Genomic DNA, 7,500 nt, shown 5'->3' on the forward strand with positions numbered 1-7,500 from the left:
GTCCGAATGTAATTCGCCAGCCGTCATTACCATTCCTGTTATGACCAGTAATTATTCAGCTCAGTCCCAAAGGCCTGGGGTTACCATTATGCCCATAGAGGAAAAAAAAAGAAATGATGTCGCATTAGAAGAGAGAGAGAGAGAGAGAGAGAGAGAGAGAGAGAGAGAGAGAGAGAGAGAGAGGGCGTTCCATCTCCCCTGATTAAAATGTAGAGATGGCATCTCCCGTTACTCCCGGTACTGGGAGGACCCGTTATTTTCGTCACTAGCGCACTTGGCTGTGTGTGTGTGTGTGTGTGTGTGAGGGAGTGCATCTCCCAGCGATGCTGTAACGAGAGACACAGGGGGAGGGAGTTTACTCTTTCATAATTTTTTTAAGTCTTGAAGTCTAGCTTTTTAATTTTTTTTCAAACTTTTTTTTTGTCTTTAACTATAGTTCTGATATTTACTTTTCAAACGACAGTGCAAGGAAGTGTTGGTAGATTGTGACTGAGAGAGAGAGAGAGAGAGAGAGAGAGAGAGAGAGAGAACTTTAGTTAAATGACAATGCATATACTTATGTACATACATATACACGTATGTGTGTATATGCCTTAACGATGCGTTATATTACTCTTGACTGTTAATGAAAGAAAGGCAAATACGATTTTCCTCAGTACCAACTGGAGTTAATTTCACTGTTGTTATCAAAGACACCTTTTGTCGTTAGTCACTGTTTGAAGTCACTTTTCGAAGTAATTCCTGGCTTATTAAAAAAGAAAAAATCCTTTAGGTTGCATCATATGACTTCCCTCCGGTACAAACTTCTTTATTTTTACAGACGTCTTTTATTTTCTCTTTATTTTCCCAAAGTTCGTGCTCAAAGTCACCTGTGGATAAAGTGGGATATGTAAATAATATAGGTACTCTTTGGCTGGAAGCGTATGCATGTGTGTGCGCGCGCATACTCCCAAGTATGAAGGATGTTACACAGAAAATGGGGTCCCAAAGGTAGGTAGTGTGTATGCTCTGATTATTATTTTTATCATGTTATCGTATACACCTAGATTGTGTGTATTGTATTTGTATATTCCATGTATATGGCCCTGAGCTGCAATAAAGAAAATTATTATTATTATTATTATTATTATTATTATTATTATTATTATTATATATGCGTGCGTGCGCGTGTCTGGAACGTTTTTTTTCGGGAGGAGGGTGGGGTAGGGATAAGGGCGGTCCTATGGGACCGCGTCACGGTAGCCTCGTATAAACGTCACACTCGAACAATAGCGCCGCCCATCAGCGGACGGTTTCGGATGCCACGCGGCCCAGTCATTCACTTGGGCGTCAGGCAGAATGAGCCCAAAAGGAAGGTTGTGAATGTAAGGGGGTCTCATGATTCATTCTTGCCTTTTGTTTCCGCCCCCTTGTGTCTCTGTCTCTCTCTCTCTCTCTCTCTCTCTCTCGAAGGTGGATGGGGCGTGAGTCATGCTACTGGTTAGGATTTTGAAGCCAGACAGTGGGTTATAGTAGATCCTCCCTATAGCTATAGCTGCTTTGTAAATACGAATGTTTATGTTTATGTTTATACCCCCTTAGTGTGTAGGTGTATATGTATATGTATATATATGTGTTTGTATGTGTGTGTGTTTGTGTGTGTGTAATTGTAATAGCCACAATGCTCTCTTAACTTTCTCGAGGGCAAAGAGAGCATATGTATCTAGTAAAAAGTGACCAGTAGATTCTACACACACACACACACACACACACACACACACACACACATACATATATATATATATATATATATATATATATATATATATATACATATATACACACATATACATATACATAAACATAAACTGTACACACACACATATAGAGTATATATATATATATATACTGTATATATAATACACACTTGGTACACCAAGGGTATATATACTGTATGTATATATACATATATACATATATATATATATATATATATATATATATATATGTATATATATATATATATATATATATATATATATATATATATATATATATATATATATATATAGATAGACAGATAGATATGAAATCCTCAAAACTATCATACCTGGTTATGCTTACAGTAGGCCTTCCCGCGTAACATACCTGGGTCTGAATAGTAATAGTCCTTGGCATGGTTGGGTGTGGATGTGTACGTACCCACCAGGACAGGTTTCTTTTGTTTGTTCGCGAAGTGACAGCTTACGCCGAGAAACAGCACTTTTAATTTATAAAACATTTTAAGTTTTAATTAAAATTAATTGACTACTCTCTCTCTCTCTCTCTCTCTCTCTCTCTCTCTCTCTCTCTCTCTCTCTCATCATCATCATATCGTAGGAAAAATATTTATAAAGAAATAAAAGTTTATTCCAAAACAACCCAGAAATAAAAGCTTAATTCGTCTGTCAGTTTTTTTTTTTAAGATTTTGATTATTTATTAAGTTAATGAAGGGCATTATAATTACTTAACACCTAAAAACGTCTCAAGGTATTCAAGTTGTCTCCTCAGTTGTATTAATACGTCGCATAGTGTCGTTTATCTTAATCTTGTCTTGTATTTCTCTTCTCACATACGACGCGTATTTTACAGCACAAAACTGTAAAAGACTTCTGTTGCCATGTGTACTTCGTGTTTATTTATTTGGTTATTTCATTTTTTGGAAGTTAAATTTATGCAGCATGCAGTTGAAAAAAGCAAGTCATTTGATTTGTTTACATGTTTTTCATGTAAATGGCATTGACACCACCTAAGTCCACTTCGCCTCCTCTGCAATGTAATCAGTCAAGATGTTTACGCTTTCTTCATTGTAATGTAACTAATAAACCTAACTCCACTTTCTTTTGCGTGGCGTAATTAATACAGTCAAAATACGCTTTCTTTTCCCCTTTTACCGTATAACTACGAGAGAGTTAACTGCAGCCAGGGGAAGACAGGATTGCCCCAATTAAGAACTTAAAATAAAAAAAAGATAAAAAAAAAAGAAACTGTTCTCGGGATGACTATAATTATTGCGTCTTTACGCGTACATTTATCATCATAATCCTCGGACCTATTGGCACTGAAAAATCTACCTACCCTGGGCATTTCCCTCTTACCCCTCCTCCTCCCCCTCCTTTCACCTCCCTCCCTTCCCCCGCCCCCACCTCCCCAGCCCTCTTCCACTTGCCATTTGTCATCGGTGACGCGAAAGTTGCAAGGCAAGTGGGGTAGGGTATGAGGGTATGAGGCGACAACTCACATTAATCGTGGCCCGTTTTTCGTCGTAGATTCTTCCGCCGTTCTCTTTGCCGTATGGTGGTGATGGTGATGATGATGATGATGATCGCAGGGATGATGACTGTGTTTGGTGATGCTGACTTTAATAATGATTTTGGTGGTAGCCTTCATTTTTATGATTATGGCGATCCTAGACAGTGTTATGATGATTTTGATAGTGATTTTTATTGTGATCATGGTGCAGGGACGATGATAATGCGTGTGATGCTCGTGTAAATTATACTTATGATGGTGATGGTGATTTTTTTGTGGTGCGTTTATTCTCATAATTATGGTGATCCTATTTTGTGTTGTGATGATTTTAGTGGTGATTCTCAGTATGGTGATTGTTATGAGGGTGACACTTCCTGTGGTGATGATGGTGTTGGTGATGTATATTTTGATTACTAGGATAGTGTTATTGATGATGATGATCATTATTCGAAGTAATGGGATCATTGTGTTTATGTTCATGTTCACTTATTCTTTTAGTAACGCCAAGTGACTTACAATGAACTAATCAATCAATCAGTTGACTTTAAAGATCAATACTTTTATCTAACTCGGGCCCGATGAAAACCAATAAATGAAATAGCTTTATTCTAGGTAATACTGATAATTATAAGCATAATACAGCTAACGTTAAGGTTGAGAATAATTGTTAGAATTGTGATGGTTATAAAGGTAACAGTCCTAATGAATACATCCATAGTAATTGCTGGCAATTACGTCGCCAATAACCTCAGTCCGGAAACTTTGAAAGGTAATCCTTGGATGCACTATGTACAGTACATGTCCCCTATATATATAAAAAGTGTACCTCCCAGTATTATGCACCTTTCATGCGTATATTATTCAACTTACCTTTAAGCAGTTTCCTAGCGGCTACTATTATACGCCTTCTGTACACCCACTATGTGCACATTTCCTGTGTACGCTAAATACACCTTCCAAATCTATGCCATATGTACTTTTCCCACGTGCACTAGAACCCCATTCCAGTATATGCTATGAAATTGACCCTCCATCTCCACCTTTCGTTTGCTGAGCCCTTGGAGAAAGGAAGAGAGAGAGAGAGAGAGAGAGAGAGAGAGAGAGAGAGAGAGAGAGAGAAGAGCTACATAGGGCAGGCTGAGACGTCGGGGTTTTTATTGCTTAATTGCTTTGGCAATTTGTCTCCGAAGAAGTTCTCGAGGGAGAAGCCCGAGTGGCTTTCCCAACCTTTCTTACCCGCGGTCCTCCTCCGATTCTTCTTCCTCCTCCAGTGCTTCCTTCTTCTCTTCTTCTCACTCTATTTCTCCTCTTCTCTTCCTCTTCCCTTTTTTTTCCTTCTTGTTCCTCCTCCTCCTCCTCCTCCTCCTCCTCCTCCTCCTCCTCCTCCTCCTCCTCCTCCTCTCAGGATCTTCTCTCGTTTTCCTTCTTCCCGTCTTCCTGGTGTTTGTTTACTTCCTCTCTAACTCTTCTTCTTTCGTAATCCTTCTGTATCATCCCCTTCTACTCTCTCTATTCCTTCTCCTCCTTCTTCTCCTCAATCTCTGCTCACCACTTCTCCCTTCCTCTTCCTCTTCTCCCCTCTCTCTTACAAAACCACCCTTTTTCTGCTTCACCTCTATTCCAAGTTTCTCTCTCTCTCTCTCTCTCTCTCTCTCTGACCTTCGTCAACTTCTGCCCGTACGGAAGCCTATTCTAAGCCTTGGCTAAGAAAAGATATGATCGATAAGACCTTTTATGTTAAATAAGCAAGTAAGTGTGTGTGCTTCTGAATGATGAATAGACAAATGTTCAGTAAGTGAGGGTCAAAGCCCTATTAAATGACAAAATACGAAGTAAGTGAAATCCTATAAGGTATCACAACAATAGGCATAATAAATTAGCAATCTCTTGTTGTCGAGCGGTTTTGTCAGAATTGTCAGTTATGAGAAAATAAGTTGGATTTTAAAAGATTTTTTTTTTTGTAAACCTCACAGTTACAGCTCACCTCATATCTGACGAAGCCCTAGAGAGAGAGAGAGAGAGAGAGAGAGAGAGAGAGAGAGAGAAGAAAACCTTCCTTGTGTAGCCTCTTTGCTTAGGAGGGAGAGAAATCTCGCACACCTCCAGAGGAGTGATGGCAAGAATGTGTGAAAATTTGCGCTGCCAATATTGACGTATGGTCGCCAGATCTCTTGGCGAAGTGTAACGGAGACTCTAGCTCGGAGGAAGAAGAATGCCTAAAGGGCCCCCGATCGATCGGGGCTATTGACAGATACTCTCGAGAGGAACATTTGACACATACTTCAAGAGATGAACAGTTGATAGGTGGTCTGGGCTGAAGTAGTCTCGAGAGCTTTCTTGTATCTTTCCAGACATAACAGGGAGGGTATTGAAGTAAGAAATTATATTATAGAGTCATGACGTCTCTGAAGTGCTGTTGTTTTCTGTTTCGTTTTGTTCTGTATGATGTTGTTTTGTCGTGGTTTGATCAGACGTTTCTGTTTTGGATTGCGTTTCCCCAACCTGTAATTTAAAGACGAATTACGATGTTGCACAAAAACTATATTCTCTTAGTCTGTTGACTTTTTGAGCAGTTTTGTAACCCGTTAATGCTGGCACTAGACCTCTAAGCTCTGTGGCAGTTTTGAAGAATATTTTGACTTTATAATAAAGCCGACGACTGTTTCTATTCGTATTCAGTTACTTAATTACTTCCTGATATTCATGAGTATTACACACACACACATTTAGTAATAGATTTTGTATTAAGAAGCGGCTTATTATTTGACAGATTTCAGCGTAGATGTTTCAACCTTAATTCTGACTCTCTGTTATTACATATATATATATATATATATATATATATATATATATATATATATATATATATATATATATATATATGTATATATGTTATTATATATATATATGTATATATTATATATATGTATTTATATACATATATATATACATATATACATACATACACACACACACAAGTTCATGACCGGAACGAATTCTAAAGACCACAGAAAACATTTCAGCAGTCGTCATGTAAATAGAGGTGTTATACGAACGGAAAATCGTCGGCGGGAGATGTAAACAGAATGTTTTCCCAATAAAAAGTGTCTTAAGAACAGCTATTATCTCCCCCTCGCCAACCCCATCCCTCCCTCCCACTACCTCCCTTCCCTCCCCTCCCCCTTCCCCCGCCTCATCCACGTATTTGCATGCCCAGTCAATCATTTTTTATCCCGCTTTCCGACCACATAATTGCAAGGTTCACGCCGCATAGTGTTGCATCGGGAATGCAGCTACGGCCCGGATCGTGTCTACTTCGGGACAGTGACAAGCACGCAAGGCGATGTTGAGCCAGCCGCTGGCTCCTGCCCGAATTCTTTCGCTCTCTGTTTGTGCGTCTCTCTCTCTCTCTCTCTCTCTCTCTCTCTCTCTGTATCTGGGAAAGTCTGGTTCATAGTTTTCCGTCTTTTGCGGGTTCTTGTACAGCTAAATTTCTGCCGTTTTATACAATGTCTTGTAAAATAAGTAATTTCTATTAATTTTCTTTTAGAGTCTCTTGTCTCTCTCCCGTTCGTTTAAAATAATACCTGATTTTGTCTCTGTATTTTTTTTTAGCCTAGCCAAATATTTTTTAGCATAACTAATTTATTTTTAGCCTAGCCAAATATTTTTTTAGCCTAGCCAAATATTTTTTAGCATAACTAATTTATTTTTAGCCTAGCCAAATATTTTTTTGAGCCTAGCCATATAATTTTTTTAGCAAAACTAATTTTTTTTTTAGCCTAGCCAAATATTTTTTTAGCCTAGCCAAATATTTTTTTTAGCTTATCCAAATATTTTCTCTAGCCTAGCCAAATATTTTTTTGAACCTAGCCAAATATTTTTTTAAGCCTAGCCAAATTTTTCTTTTTATCCTAGCCAAATCCTTTTTTTAGGCTAACCAAATGTTTTTTTAGCCTAACCAAACATTGTTTTTTGGTCTAGCCAATATTTTTTTTAGCCTAGCCAAATTTTTTTTTTAGCTTAGCCAAAATTTATATAGTTTTCTCTTCGAAATATGCTGTATTATAAAGAGACAAACATCTCCCTATCAAGAAACAACATGTGCCTCATAAAAAGGCAAACGTTAACTTCTTACTCGGTGGCAGACGTTTGCAACAGACTGACATGTACATCTGACTGGTAGACAAAGAGACAATCATTAGCGCATTGTTCGGTGACAAACGTTT

General features: G+C 38.2%; 1 protein-coding gene across 1 annotated transcript in view; it reads left to right on the top strand.

Moving 5' to 3' along the window:
* The window catches only part of LOC136838433 (ras association domain-containing protein 10-like), a 551,306-nt gene that overhangs the window by 280,379 nt on the left and 263,427 nt on the right, over window positions 1-7,500 (top strand). The window lies entirely within an intron of this gene.

Source organism: Macrobrachium rosenbergii, chromosome 5 (assembly GCF_040412425.1).
Source record: "Macrobrachium rosenbergii isolate ZJJX-2024 chromosome 5, ASM4041242v1, whole genome shotgun sequence".
NCBI classification, from domain to species: Eukaryota; Metazoa; Arthropoda; class Malacostraca; order Decapoda; family Palaemonidae; genus Macrobrachium; species Macrobrachium rosenbergii.